Below are 16281 nucleotides of genomic sequence, written 5' to 3'. Positions count from 1 at the left end.
CGAGGAACCCTGGTGGCGAGTCCAGCTTCTTTCTCGGCTCCCTTCGTTTTCTACGCTCCCTGCGAGAGACGTCTCGGATCGCGAGGATGATGGCTACGCGTGTGCGTATGCGTGACAGGAACGAAGAACACCGCGATCGAGCGAGAGGAACAGAGACTCGAACCGCTTTCCTTCCTCCGGGCGGTGCAGCTTCTCCCGCGATGGGTACTGTTACGTTTCTCTCTTCTGCATCTTCTTGTCTTTTCGAGAGCTTGTACCTCTCTCTCCCTTCGACTTAGAAGTTGACCACGTTTCTCTCCGCCTAACCTGGCCGTGACTTCCATTTTCCCTCTACCTATGCGCCTGCGATCAACTTCACTGTTTGGAAGTCGGATGTCACAGGACTTCCATTGAAAATTATCTTGCTATCTGAAAATCAGAGTGACTGTAGTGATTATAGATTAGAAAATAGAAGGTTATATTCTCGTCTACTACCCGTTAGAACGTTATTCTTCGAACTGATTCGTAGGTCGAGCTACCCGCGACAGCCCTAAACTTCTTAAAATACCCCTGCGTCGACTCGCGACAAGAAGTCCTTTAAATCTTCCCGTGGTCGACTTCTGGAACATCTTACTATCCAAACTCAGACAAGTCGCCACTTTGGGTTCTTTCAAGGCGAACTGGTGTAACCGCCTGTTGATGTCCTAGAAACATTCTACGACAGAATGCATGTACCATTTCCATTTCCATAGTGTACATATTTTATTCGCGCATTCCTACTGCATGTGCTTTGTGTTATCGCTCCTCCTTGTCCGCTCTCGTCACCCTCGCTCTCTTTTCACTTTCGTTTTACTCTATTCTTACGCTTCGTACGTTTACCATTAACGTTACTTTTACTTTTACCGACATTCAATTTTCCCTTAATGCGACCACAATCTCACAGTAAAAGCGGCAAGAAAGAAACGAAACCTACAAATTTAGGCCTATCTTATACAGGGTGTTCGGCCACCCCTGGGAAAAATTTTAATAGAGTATTCTAGAGGCCAAAATAAGACGAAAATCAAGAATACCAATTTGTTGATGGAGGCTTTGTTAAAAAGTTATTAACAATTAAATTCAAAAATTTCAAATCGTTCTGGAAAAATTATTTTCGGTTGCGGTGGTCAATTACAATCATTTTTGGTCATTATATATACCCCCGAAATCCTACCCATATTCGAGAAAAAAATTCGAGTAAGTGCCTAAATTTTTCGACGAAAAAAAAAATTTGTCATTAATTCTAAAAAAATTATTTTCAGTTGCGGGGGTCAATTGCAATCATTTTTGGTGAATAGACATACTCCCGAAATCCTACTCACTTTCTAGAAAAAAATTCGAGAAGTTGTGAAATTTTTCGACGAAATTAAAAAATTTCAAATCGTTCTAAAAAAATTATTTTCGGTTGTAGGGGTCAATTATAATCATTTTTGGTGAATAGACATACTCCCGAAATCCTACCCACTTTCTAGAAAAAAATTCGAGAAGTTGTGAAATTTTTCGACAAAATTAAAAAATTTCAAATCGTTCTAAAAAAATTATTTTCGGTTGCAGGGGTCAATTGTAATCATTTTTGGTGAATAGACATACCCCCGAAATCCTACTCACTTTCTAGAAAAAAATTCGAGAAGTTGTGAAATTTTTCGACAAAATTAAAAAATTTCAAATCGTTTTAAAAAAATTATTTTCGATTGCAGTTGTCAATTATAATCATTTTTGGTGAATAGACATACCCCCGAAATCTTACTCACTTTCTAGAAAAAAATTCGAGAAGTTGTGAAATTTTTCGACAAAATTAAAAAATTTCAAATCGTTCTAAAAAAATTATTTTCGGTTGTAGGGGTCAATTGCAATCATTTTTGGTGAATAGACATACCCCCAAAATCCTACTCACTTTCTAGAAAAAAATTCGAGAAGTTGTGAAATTTTTCGACAAAATTAAAAAATTTCAAATCGTTTTAAAAAAATTATTTTCGATTGCAGTTGTCAATTATAATCATTTTTGGTGAATAGACATACCCCCGAAATCCTACCCACTTTCTAGAAAAAAATTCGAAAAGGTGTGAAATTTTTCGACGAAATTAAAATATTTCAAATCGTTCTGGAAAAATTATTTTCGGTTGCGGGGGTCAATTACAATTATTTTTGGTGAATAGACATACCCTCGAAATCCTACCCATTTTCTAGAAAAAAATTCGAGAAGGTGTGAAATTTTTCGACGAAATTAAAATATTTCAAATCGTTCTGAAAAAAATATTGTTAGCTGTGGGGGTCAATTACAATCATTTTTGGTGAATAGACGTACCCCCGAAATCCTGCGCATTTTCGAGAAAAAAATTCAGTACGGTCGGAACTGTAAACGTTAATAACTGTTGAACAAAGCCTTCATCAACAAATTGGTATTCTTGATTTTCGTCTTATTTTAGCCTCTAAAATCCCCCATTAAAATTTTTCCCAGTGGTGGCCGAACACCCTGTATAAATCTCGGAACGAAATTTTTGAAAATCGAAGTGGAAAGGATCGAGGAACCTATGGAGTCGCGTTTGACGAATCGGTGACGGAAGTTCGTCCAGGGGGTAGGTCCTCGATAAGGAAGGCGAGCAGACGTACGGATCGACGAATTTCCGGTGCGGCGACCTCGAAGGCATCCCGAGCCCGATGGGGGGGAGAGGTGGAGCGAACGCAAGACATCTCGGATAAAACGTCAAGCAAGACGTTGAAACGGCTCGGGGTGTTCCTGGTCGACGCGATGGAAAGGACTCGGCGCGACTTGGCAGATGGCTCCCGAGCAGCGAAAGGCTGTCGCGCTCCGCGGAGTGACGGCGAAAAAGGAACGGCTCGCCAGCCGAGGGAGAAGAAGGAAAACCACGGCAGTTATCGCGACGTGCCCCGTTGCCCTCGCCGTGGACACGCGTACGTGTGCACGCACGACACTGTAAAATTACCGCGTCAAAAACAATTACGTTACAGGCCAACAGTTCGCGCAACCCGTCCTCGAGACAATGAAGACAACCGAGCCGCGCGCTTCGCCCGTCCTCGCTCCCACCGAAATATTTCGCGACCTCTTTTCCTCCCTTGAACTCTCACCCCTGTCCTTTTCTTTCGATACTTTCTTCTAAACTGCGGGGAACCGTGTGCCCATCGCGAGCAATAAAAGACATCTTGCTTTAATTGTTTTCGAGTCGAGGAAAACTAAGGGTGCGCGAGCATAGTTGGAGCGTGTTAGTTGTAACGCAACGTGTATTTGCAATAATCAAGGTAATCAAACTCCTTGTATAGAGTACCGATAATCTGTACGATCATCGACAACTGCCCATCCGCATGTATTTATAGAAATAGTGGTTTGTTCTTCGATAGTGTAAGACACGATTTCGCTATAACGACGCCTGTAGCAATATATTCGTGGCAGTTACTAAAAAGTACCATTGAGAAACATCACGTACGAGCAATCTAATGGAGAGAGTTTGGCACGATCTAGCACAATCTGCCGCGGTGTGCGTTGATAAAATTATACGGCGGTAATAAACCGAAGTTTTGTAATTTAGCAATCAACAGGTTGTGATTAGTCGCGTAAAACGATTTTGCAAAAGTTGAACGAAGCAATGCTGCATGCGACACGCGATTCAAAAGCACGGTGGATAGTATCGGAAACGGTGCAATAACGCTGTTGCAGCGGTGCAGCCGCTAGGGAAACCAGATTGGAAAACCGGTAGAACATCGGCGCGACTGATAAACCTTTGCAGTTACGAGCTACGAAGGTTTTCAAAGGCGTTGGAACGAAAAGATGATCGCGAGATAGGACAAGGTAAATTTTCGAATGAAGCGTTTCGAGACAAAATATAGCGACGACGCTGGAGAAAATGGAAAAGTTAATCGGATACGAAGATGTCGAGCTCCCAAAAATTTTCATTCAGGAGTCACGGAATATTTGCTACGAAAATATCTAAATTACAACCGTATAGTATACTCTCTCGATCCATCAGTGACTTGTCGATCTCGTAGGGAACGGGGGCAACCGTGTCCTTGAAAAGGTTTTCGTTGGATGGAAAACGGAACTGGGCAAACAGAGGTTTATCCGGAAGTAAAATCGGGCGTCGTGTTTCGACGGGTAATTGCGACGGCGGATCATGAGAGACAATAAAGCGCGTTAATGAACGTTAAACGTTAGCCGGGATTCGTCGGAAAATGTTGGAAAAAAGCTTCCCTTTACGGTGTATCGTGCAATTATCAGGGCGTATTGAGTGTCGGCGCGGAGAGGCGCGGAGTGGCGCGACGCGACGCGTCAAATATTCGCGAGTACGGTGATGCTGGAGCAGGGTGCTCGATAATATCAACGATGTTGGCTCACTCGTGGGGCGGAATCAGCCGAACGGGGACAGGGGATAGCGGTGGTGCACCGTTGTCGAGTGGAAAGGGGTCCAATCAATCAGCCGCAAATCAGTATGCACGGCACGTTCGCCTAATGCCGCCACTCTTTCATCATATTCATTTGATCGCGACCCCCTCGGCTTGTGCACGCAATCGTTAATGGCGCTGTTTAAAGATCGCTACCGATCGATGCCGAAACCCTGCGCATCCCCCAAGATGAAAATCTTCTCCGATCTCTGTTCACCTGGATAAAACTTTCCACATTTTCCTGGCCATAGGTGTGGTGTTCCTTTGAAAATAGTCACCTGTTTCCAAGTTTGAAATCATTTTCCTAAAAATTCTCGAAAGAGTATTTTCGGAAGTGTAGCCAGTATCGCAGCTGGCACCGAACGTTAGCTAATCTTGTCGCGGGTAAATATTTCGTTGTAGATTTATTTCACTTTCGATAAGTGCCCTAATACTTATAGACGGGCGTGTATATCGCATCGACTTAGCAGCGTAGTCCGGTCGCTACCGTGGTCCGAGTCTGTTTTCGATGAAAAGAGCCAGGCTGCCGTTCGTCGCGAAGCGTTAAACAGATTACGGACAACAGACGGCGCGTTGCCAGAAGGCAAATACGTCTTTGGCTGCGACTGGCACGAGATCGAGATGGCAGCAGCCAGAGAACCCGGGCAAATACGTAATCCGGATTACGGTGGATCCGCTTAGCTTACCGGACACTTGCGCGGTGGAACGATACGGCGCCGATACCGGTGCCCCGTTTTGCCTCTCCCGGTCCCGTCTACGCGCGTTATCCTTCCACGACTCGAAGAACTTTTTAAGAGGATTGCCCACCTAAGCCTTAATATTTTTAACGAGCGGTTCTCTCGATCGATGGGCTATCGCGACGAGGAAGCAGTCGCTGTCGAAAAATTTACCTCGATGTAAATCCCTCGCGACTTCCTACAGACAGAAACAACCACCAAACACTCTGTCAATCGTCCCAACCTAGAGAATCTCCATTCAAGAACAGTTGCTAGCATCCCTTGCTATCAGAATATATAGAAACCATCTTGCAAGAATTCATTTTGGTAATAGTTATTCTTGCTAACCACTCGATAGCTGCTTGCTCTAACAATTTACCACAATTTCCATCATCTTGCAAGACAACGTTTATACAGAGTTATCTCTGCTAACCACTAACTGCATGAATCAAATCTCAGTTAGTCATCGTGCTTAGCATCGATCGCCATTTCTTTTAGTAATTCAGATATTTTTTAAGTAGTCGTCAGTTTACTGTATGTTCAAGTAGAGCAATGACATTTGGTATATTTTTTTAGGGTTTCAAGGATTCTTCCTGGGTCAAGTTGACTTTATCCTTCGTAAAAATTTGGTAACATCAGCTGCTATAGTTAACCCTTTGCCGTACAATGAATTTTTGATGTCATATTTCACAATCATGAGGCTACTCATTCGTTATCGAGTCTTATATATTAAAATCAACACATTTTTACAATGACTAATTTAAACAAAATTAAATGTTTAATCTTCGAACAGGATAATCCTTTGATAAGTAATTCTCGAATGAAATTCGACCACGAACCCCTGGACACCGTCGACGAATTTTTGCGGGTTTCGTAAATTTTCTGTTTCTCGCAGGCGGGGAGAATCGAGCAGAGCTTTCGCCGCTTTGAACGGTGACGCGAGCCCGGTGTCCAGTCGACGTAACTAACCGTAGGAAGAATAAAACTGCGAGCTTCTGCATCGAAGAGAAGCATCGGGGCGTAAGTCGCAGGAAGCAAATAGAAAATGAGCAAACCGACCGGTGAGGATCGGGGAACGAGAGGGGTAGGTCCAATTTAAGCCGAGCCCACAGCGCAAAAATGCTTCCGAAGGCTACGGCTCGGTTCATTAAATGGAACCCGATAGCGGTTGTTTGCGTTGCCAGACAGCGAATCCGTCGCAAATTGAATGCCATATTGCATACGTTCCGCCCATGCTACGCGCAGAGCAGCGTTGCCGTGGCTTCGGCCCGTAAATACCCGCCCGCGCTATTATGTCTTCCAAATCATGCGAAATTAACGGATTTAATATCCCGTAGAAATAGAATAAACAGCTACCGGAAATCGGTAAATTGCTCTTGCATACGGTTTTCGAATCGACTCGATAGTTTCGGGAGCCCAGAAGGTTTCGTATTTATTTTTTTTTCATTCTATGCTACTCGTCTTATTTTTTCCCCCGTAGAAACGACCCTTAAAATATTTACCAGTAGGGAAACACACCCTGTGCCTTCTAGCAGTGGATGCCAAGCTACGGATTCTTTTCATAGACCGTTGCTACGAACAGGTTCTAAAAGCCACCCTTCCCAAAATCGGGGATCGACGATGCAGTCAAGTTCGTAGGAGGATTCCTACGAAAGAAGAGTGGTCACGGTGTTGGCAAACATTTCGCGATATCCCCGGAAAACAGAGGACGGACATCGCGACGATACGGAGCACAGTTAAAACACAATTACCGGGACACCCCCGTTCGCATGAACCCCAGGACAGACCGCGGGCGTACCGCCCTGTCAAAATAGATAACGTTCGGGGTAAGTCACCCCGAAGTTAAAACCCGTCCGTCCCTGCAGCGCGCTATAGCGCTATAGGTCCATTCACTTCGGGTTAACGTCGACAAAGGGTGTGCACGAGCGGTAACAAGGGGGGAGGGTGGCTACGGGAGGACCATGATACGCCCTGTGTGCACGTTTTGCTACTCGCGGACGGAGTTAGGGGTTGATATTGCCGGCGTCGGGGGTGGCGGTGACGTCACAGCTGATTAACATAAACGATTCGAACGAGCATCCATTGCCCGGATCGACGTTGCTCTTCTCCGCTCCTCGCACGATTACTTTTCCTAACCTTTTCAACCCACCAGCGGCACGCCAAGGATCCAACCCATATTTTTATTTACGTTATTCCGTTAAAATAGAATACGTTTCTACCTATAAATTGATCTACGCGAGCTTTTGCCCTGAAAACGAAATAAGAATTGAGACGCTAACCGGCGTCGAATCGATCGTTCAAGAATGGGAATTTTTTCCAATCGCGCCTCGCTGGACGAAAAACTTCGGTGGATTCAGTTTCCGAGACGAGCGTCTCGAACGGTAATCCAGATTTTCCGTCGCACGTGCGCAATTTCGAGCGAATTTTCGACAAAGGGTGGTCTTTACGATCCGAGGGACGGGGCTGGCTGCGTTGCGTCAACCCTTTTATTACGCGGCCGGATGACTATAACTATTTGACGTGACGACATTAGCGGAACCTCGTTGCCTCGCCGTCATTATTATTATTCTATAAATGGCAGTCGGGAGACAGAGATACGGATTACGAGACACGAGTTGCATACTTATTACGCTCGAGTTTCGTCCATTTTATTTATTCGGTTGCGTTCGTTTCGTTGTACTTTCCTTGACTTATTTTCTTCTCTGGCAGGTATAGACGCAACTAAATGTAATTCTAAACAATTATATTATAATTTCTGTACAATCGTTGCTCGAGCGACCGCCATTACCCCTTTTTTACCCTAGCACTGCGAGGCTTCCACGTCCTTTCTTGGGATTTACGAGCCCCAGCTACGACTTCCTCGTGACGGTTCGATGCTGGCGAGAAGAACTGAGCGAATTATGCAGCTATTCTTTACTGCCTCGTCTTTCGGTAAGAGCTCTCGATACCGATTTACAACGTGCAACACCGTCGTTCGTCGCATCCACGGATCATTGTACGTCGTTCCGTGCGTGCGGATTCGAGTCGTTTCGCGTGCACATTCGGTAAATCAGTTCCCACGTACCGTAAAAGGCAAACGCAGCAGTTAAACGGACGGATCCACGGCGGAGATAGACCGTAATAAGACGACACTGTTACCCGTTCTTTACGCTCCGCAATACGAGTACGTTGAAGTTTTATCGAACACCCTTAACACCCTTTGTTCGTCGCGTTTCCCGTCATCGGCAGAAGCGCGTTTTAATAGACAGGTTTACGCGCAGGTGACGAATTATCATCAGGAAGACATCAGCACGAATTGCGGCGAAAATGGTCGTTCGTTGAAAAATGTTTAACAATTTTCCCCGTTGCAACCACCGCTTTGTTTGCTTCTACAAGTAACTATATTCCTTCCCCAAAGAAAATCAGCGAATCTCGCTTCTTTCGAATAACAAAAAACCATAACGAGAATTTCGCCTGCTGATAGTAGACTCGTGCTATTGCGTGATCGCGAAAAAGTTTGTCGTTTGCATACTCGAGCCTCTGATGACGTGTTTCGCGTGAAATTTTGGTCGGCTTAATGCCTTTTGAACTTAGTACGGTACCGCTTCTCTTCTTGCGTTCGAATCGAAACGCTAGACTTTCGAGATTTGATGAAAATGGCTAACATAATATCCCGTCCATTCTGACCCTCCATATCCACGCGTAATTCAGTTTCAACCTCGGAGGATTAAAAATGGCGATTTTGCGTTGTCTATTCCGAGTACCAAGAACGGTCTGTTCGGAACGTTGTTCTTTCATGGGCATTACGGTATTTTGGAGGTTCGAGGACGGTTAGCCACGCAGGAATCCGAATCCCAGGAGCTGACGAGGCAAAGCGACCCGGCACAAAAGCCCTTCGAAGATACTCGCGCGACCGGGAATCGTGTTACGAGGAACACGCGTACCGGGACTGTCGTATCGAGGCATCGCGGGGATCCCATGCATTCCGCGATCTTGCATTACAATTGCTAATAAACGCCCTCTCCTTGGCCCTCTCTCCTCGTTCTACCGGTTCCTCCTCCGAGTTCGCCGCTTACACCAGAACTCGGGGGGCTACGTGCCTCTGTCTGCCGCCTGTTCTTTGCCTCCCGCGCCCGCAACTAACCCACCCACCCCCCTCCGTCTCGCCTCTCCTCTCGTGTTGCAGCCGCGTAACCACAACCACGGAATCCGAGAGAGTACCGAGAGTGCGGACGATTCCGACGCCGGAGAAAGAGAAAGAATCGGGGAACCGGTAGCGGGGGAGGCCTAGATAAGAGGGCCGCGGCGGGGGAGGATAACAGCTCGTGGACGGGGAAAACTTTATCTCATTCATACTTTTGCATTTGAAAGCGGTAATTTATGCGCGCGTCGAAGTGAAACGGAATGCAACGGAGCAGCCGGGAGAGAGACGAAGGACGAGCAGGGAAAGAGAGAGCAAAGGAGCGACCAGGGAAGGGACGGAGGAAGAGAAACAGGAACAAACGTCGCCATTATAATGGATATGTTAGCATGCAAACGTTGTCTTTTATACGTTTGCCGGTCTCTCTGCGGTGGTGGTGGCGATCGCTCAGGTGCGTGCCCCTTGGACACGGTGCCTGGACGTACTCTGTCGCCAGAAACCAGGATCGTTCGTCCGGATCAGCCTTCCTCGAACTATGGTTTCGACGGTGCGTGCTTGTCAAGAAAATGTCAAGAAAACCAATGACAGCGGTGCTAAAGCGAAAGGTAAACAGTCACAGCAAATACTAGTGGGAAAACGACAGCGAGTCGATGCTAGGTGTTTTGACTCCACGAGAACACCAGTCACCTCGAGTTGCTCTACGCGATACATCGTCCGTAGAGTTAGAAAATGAGTCGGTGACTGTATTATCAGAAAATATCACTGGTTGTTTCCGCGAAGAAGAAAAGAGGATACTATCGCCTAGCGAGACGTTCAGCGAGAACGCAGGGCAAGTTCGAACCGGAAGCAAGGATTTCTCGAGGAGACACCGCGAAATAAATCGTGGATGGTTACGTCCCTGGGGCCCCCGCGAGGCGAACGCAGCGGCGGTGCGCGGGGGTTTGGTGTCTGTTGGGCAGGGTTGCGGTGGGTGCAGGGGGGTCGGGCGGTGGTGGCGGTGTCGGTAGCGATGTCGACGTCAGGGCTGGAGGCGCGCGGAGGGGTAGAGGATCGGCTCGGTGAACGGGCGGGGAGGGGAGCGGCGCGGGTTCGGGACGTTCGAGGGAACGGCGTGCGGCAGCGAGGGAGGGGCGGCGGTGGCAGGGGTGTAGCTACTTACCATACTCCCAGTATACCAAAGTCCCGCGGCCGACTCGCTCCGCGGTAGATAGCAGTCGCTAGCACACCACGCTTCTCACCGGCGCTCGTTGAAACGGAGAGAGCGGGACGAGTGTCCCTCTCGCGAAAATGAGAGGAAATCCCGGACGCGGCACGCGTCCTCTTCACCCGGGGGCGGTAACGGGCGAAAAAAGAGCCGAGATCGAGCGGTAGTCCCAGCGTCGCGCGTTCTCCGTGATCTCCGAGCGGTCCGATCGAAGCGGGAGAACCGCGGGGGCCGAGGGAGGACTGAACGGGACGATCGAGGATCGAGCGGACCGCGAGTGCCGACGACGACGACCACGATCACGAACACGAGCGCGCCGACGAGGAGGACGACGCCGAGACGCCGGTTCCGGTCACGTCGGTCACGTGGTCGCCGATCTCGCCGTTCCTCGTTCCCCCCGCCCCCACCGTCAGACTCCCCGTGAGAGCTTTCCCGCCAAACCGGGGAGGGGGGGAGGGAGGAGTGTCAACCAGCAACGGGTGGGGGCGGAACGGCGAGGAGGGGAGAGAGAGACGGAAGCCTACAAGAGCCACGAACGACGAGGAAGAGCGGAACGCGGGGGGAAAGAAGTGGAGGCGGATGTACGAAGGTGAAAAGGATGTTGCGCCGCGTCGATTACAACCACGTGTGGTAAGTAGAGGACGTGAAAGAGTATGTTTTCGTTTTTCGACCTCGCCGTGAGGTTTCTGCTACCGTCGTTCCGTGCGACCAGTACTACTTTTTATTCTTTGGTTTACAAACGAATAATAAAATATTAAGTTATGGTAATGCGTATCGTGGTCGTTGATCGTAGACCGGATTACGAAAGGGATGCTTTTACGACCGCAGTATCCGAAGACGCGTTCGATAATTGCAAGCGAATAATTGTTTTCATAAACGATTCCCATCGTTTATCAGGTGTCGTAAACGTGTAAATACGCCGCGCGGAATGTGCCGATGGTGTCGCGTTTAAAAGCCTGGTAATGTTAGGCTGGGAATCAAATTAAAACATCGAAGAAACGGACCGACCGTAAATACGATCGTCCGACAGCGGAGGTTAACAGGTATAATCGTTCTACGATTCATGTCGACAACAAAAAGCCAAATCGTCCTCCCCCTGGAACATTAAACGCGACCAAAGGAGCCACTATTCTCGCCAATCGTAACAAAACAAACGAGGAGCCATAGATTAAGCGGCCGGAGCGTGCAATATGCGCGCCAACAGAAAACTCCAACTTCACGAGGCTCGAATCACCGGTTGGCAGCGTTCGCCGCGGTTCCTCCGGCAGACTTAAATCGCACAGTTGGCACGCGGGCTAATTGGTCGTATTTCGCGTTGGTCGGCGTGCTTTATCGCGTCATCCATAGTGGTCTCGAAAGAATTCGCGTTCGGCCGTTCCAACGGGCCATTTAACGGCTGCGCGTTCACCGCCGCCTCGATTATTCGCCTCCTTGCCACGTGGCGGCTGGTCACGTGCTCTTCCCTCTCCGTATTTCGCGATTTTCCGTCTCCGAACTCCGGGTCCTATCCCCGCGGAAGTTGTATTAGATTCCACCGGCAAGAGTGACCCAAAAAAAACTAACGTCTGACGGGACTTCTGGACGCGTTCCTCGAATAATAACGAGCTTGTTATTTCGAGTCCAAAAATGCCCCCGTCCTGATCCTGGTCCTGGTGCGCCGGGGGTAAATCACGTTCGCGTACGCCTGGCGAGTCTCCTTAACCTGTTCCTTTATGACTCGAATAACGAATAAGAGAGCTAGTTACTGCGAATTTAATACCCTCCGATAACAACGTGCTGGGGGTAGATCACGTTCACGACCCTTGGATCAAGGAGGTTATAGTCTCAATAATACTGGTATTTCCGATCGCTACAGCACCGAAATCTCGAATTCTACCCTTGGATGGGTTGCATCGAACCACGCTAGTACAACTAGAGTACTCCAAAGCACTACGACGCGGGGCAGACTCTGATTTCCAAACTTCTGATACACGATCGTCCATTTTTCGCGATCGATCGGGCCGCGTGCACGCGTGCAGCCGGGAAGCGATTTAAACGCAAAACCGATCGACGACACCTAGGGCGACACTGTACGGTTGGGGGGGAGGGGTAGGATATAACTTTATCCTCGCTTAATCGCCTTTTCGATAGGTACGAGCCGATCCCTTTGTTCAGACAATACCTCCACCCTGTCCCCGCTAATGTATGCACCGTGCCGCGTTTTCCGCCCGCTCCCCTGGCCTTCTATTTCTCGCGCGATGACTCCGGGGCTCCTAACTCCAGCGTAGTCGCTACCCCGCACGAAAGCCAGCCGTGGCGAGGGAGAGACCTCGTACTCGTCCGCCTTTATTGAATTTTGGGACCGTTCCAGTTGGAACGGAGAGGGCCGTCGAAGGAACGACAGAGAGACAAAGTGCCAAAGGGACAAGGCGTATGCATGCGAGTCGAGAGAGGATGAGAGAAAAAGGGCTCCGGATGGGTGGAGTGCTAGCCAGAATTAATTCTCATTCCGGTGCATTGCTTTTTACGATATAACTGCGGTTTGTTAGTCGTTATTCACGGTCCGAATTGAATTTACTCTCCGCCGCGGGAGAGAAATAGCACGCGCCCCCGGTCCTGCGTTTCTTTTCTCGAAGATCCGCAAGCTCGAACGCGTTACCGTTATCGTAGACGTTGGTGTCATCGATATTTTACCCTTTGCGTTTTTGCCCATCGCGTCTAATGGTCAATTAATTGTATATCTTCATTCCGCACTGCCCGGAGACGGTTACGCGATTATGTTTTTGCCGCGGTGCGAGGAATCGTGGCGGATGCGCTATCTCGACAGACTTAAATCGCCTCGGCCATCACGCGTGCAGAGAGGTAGGATCGGTTCTCTTTTTTCGAAGCGCGTTAAATCGAAACCGCGTAAAAAATGGTCGGGCAAAAAGAGAATTGAACGCATACCTTTCCTCGTAACGAGTCGCGACGAGTCGCCGTACATCGCCGGGAGCGTCCCGTTTCTAATCGACTCGTTTGCGGTCCGCCGCGAGAGACGGTTCGCGCGACCGTGTCGTGCAATACATCCAGGAGGGCATTATCTCTCCAACCCGGGAGATTAAAGCAGGCGTGGCCGTGTTACACAATGCCGCAAACACGACGCAACCGCGGCGAGAGAAACCCGGGGAGGGTCCGGGAGCAGCGACGAAGGAGCACAGCCGGAGCGAAGTCGGTCGTCGTTTCGAGAGAAAGAACGGGATAGCACCGAGGGACGGAGAAAGAGAAGGCTCGAGGACAGCCGGGTTGACAGGACACAATATTGCAATAACTTCAATTACGCCGACACGACGGATCGCCGTGGGGTGAGCCGACGGGATCCATCCCCCGTCCCTTGGCCCCGCGATCCCGACGCCGACGCCGTCAACCGCGGTTCGTTCCATCCATTTGTACAGTCGAGTGACACAGACGTCGCGGTCGAATTGGCTGTCGGATCCGAAATAGGGCTACCTTTAAACAAGTGCTTCTTAATAAACCATTGACGCGCGAAACCACCCTCGAAAATTTCCCCCTTGGCGCGGGGTCTCTCTCGCACGGGACGACGACGACGTCGCCGCCCTTCTGCGGCTCGTAGCCGTCGAGGGACGCCTCTAGTCTCCGTTACTTCGTTAAACTCGAAACGCCAGCCGGTTCTTCCGGCGAGCCGCGCGAACGTAACGAAGCGTTATGCCGTTTTTATTTCGGGGGAACGTTTGGACGGGAGCCAGACGCGAATAAACTTCACGCCTTGTTCCCGGTTCGGTCGCCTCCGTACCCGCGACTTCGAACGAACACCGTGAAATACGTTGCCCGTCGGTTTGTCCGCCATTAAGGGCTTTCAGCACCCTCCAGACGCGTAATATTCCTCGCTTTCTGGGAAGCTATCGCGATGGATTTTTCATTTTTATTTACTTCTCGAAAAAGAGCTTCGATCGTAGCCACCGTATCGCTCAAAAGAATAATGACGTTTTAAGTGCTTTGATACCAGCGGGCGAATTATGAATAAAATTGCGTGAATCGTTTGTACGTTGGAGCAAACATCCGAATATGGGTCAAATATTATACCGGTCTTTATCTACTTGCGAGGCCTCATTAAAATCGGCGCATAACCCTTCGCGTGGTCCCCTCGTTAGTGCCAAACAAAGTACTTCGCTTTGCAACGGGGGTAATTTGCACTTTGCTACCACGTTCCCGGCCGCAGATGTGCAATTATGTTACGACAGTCCAGAATATTTTAAAGACAATTTTTCATTCGTACCGACACCCTGGTCGTTACGCCATCGTGCCGCGAACAAACACGCGTAGGATTGAAAAGGGAAAACGATTTACGCGGAAATTAGCGAGAAAGATAAGCATACATTTATTTATAACGCCAACTGAGAACGTTATAGTGTTTAGTACCGTTTTTCGAACATTAAATCCGTGAAATTTGTTACTTTTAACATCGAATTGAAATTATTTAACGCGATTTAATAACTTTTTTCGAACCGTTTGATCTTTGCTTTTATTTATTCTCCTGGTTGTGGTATCCGGTTCACCGATATAGATAACGAGATTACGCGTAATCGCGGAAATATAAATGTTTCTTTTTTACAAATAAATTTACGGAACGTCGACGAAAGGACAAAGCGTATTCGTCGCGGTCGGTGACAGCGGCGCGAAGCAGACGATGACTTATCGACCGCTCGAAACGAGTTCGAACCGTGGAAAAGTTGCGCGGAGCCTTTTGCCCCGCGGCTAAGGGTATTTCACTGGGGTGGGCACGCACCCCTCTTCGTTCGCGTCCCACTCGAAATTTCGCTCGGCTAGCGATTTTTTTCAACATTTATTTGACAGCTGTCGTCCGCACCGCGCGCTCGTGTCTTCGCGTCGATGCATTGCGCGAGCCCCACACGAGCAAGGGTAGCTCCAGACAAATGTCACGCAACCAAAGGACTCGCAACTCCTGGCAACTGTTTATTTATTTATTTACCCCGTAACTAGAGTCAAATAAATTTCAGTTTTTGGAAAGGGTCTTAAAAATAAACACTAATATGGAATACTTCATTTTATACACGTGCTTCACTTACTTGCAGGACTTTTATAAAAACTTAAATATTATGAATTTGTAGGGAATTTCATGCTCTTTTGGCAAGTCAAATTTTAAATATAATAACGGTTTAGAAAGTGTTTACTTTTTTTTACTGAGGTCTTCGAATCGAACTAACACAAAGCCGATGCACTTACCTTATTATGTACAGTATTAGGTCAAAGATCACCTTGCAAAAACTCAGACTACGATATTTTCTTCAATATTTTTCTACAAACGTAGCTTTGTAATTCGAGCATATGCACGCTAGTTGCAACAAACGACAATCGTAATGAATAGCAATATTGCGGTGTTCCAAATTAGGAGCGTATTCCGTATCGGGGCAACCGATCCTACAGAATAAATAATCCACGATTCCGTTAATTGCTCGTAAGTATAGACAAGGATTAGCATATAATTGCGTATCGCGGAATAATTGTTACGCGTGTACCTTGACGATCGCGTTATCGCGTGACCGGGCCGGTTCGGTTCTCTCCACGAATCGGAAACGAAACGAGCGAGACGCGTCTCGTAGAATTTACCGTATCGTCGACGAGAAGTTTCGTGCGGCGAACGATTTCATACGACTTCCGCGCTCGAGAGACGCGTTCCCTTTTCCCGAGCTTCGCCACGCTTGTACGGCGTCAATCGTCGGGCGCGATAATCGCTCGCGGAAGCGCGATTTGTAGAAAATTCGCGAACCGTTCAGCTGTCACGTAAAGGTATCGCGGGTCTTTGTCACGCGAGGCTAAAACGAATCAACGGCATC

The 16281-nt window shown here is 48.2% G+C and overlaps 1 long non-coding RNA gene across 3 annotated transcripts in view; it reads left to right on the top strand.

Moving 5' to 3' along the window:
* Positions 1–16281, top strand: part of LOC143351899 (uncharacterized) — a 259623-nt gene that overhangs the window by 67929 nt on the left and 175413 nt on the right. Inside the window, exon 1 of one of the 3 annotated variants that reach the window (XR_013081829.1) lies at positions 10445–11080. The exons of the other annotated variants lie outside the window; for them this stretch is intronic. This is a non-coding gene — a long non-coding RNA (uncharacterized LOC143351899). Of the gene's footprint in view, positions 1–10444; positions 11081–16281 lie in introns of those variants that run through there. 3 annotated transcript variants of the gene reach the window in all.

This window comes from Colletes latitarsis, chromosome 2 (genome assembly GCF_051014445.1).
Source record: "Colletes latitarsis isolate SP2378_abdomen chromosome 2, iyColLati1, whole genome shotgun sequence".
NCBI lineage: Eukaryota > Metazoa > Arthropoda > Insecta > Hymenoptera > Colletidae > Colletes > Colletes latitarsis.
Note: the sequence above shows the minus strand (reverse complement) of the source record. Positions and strands in the feature narration are given on the sequence as shown.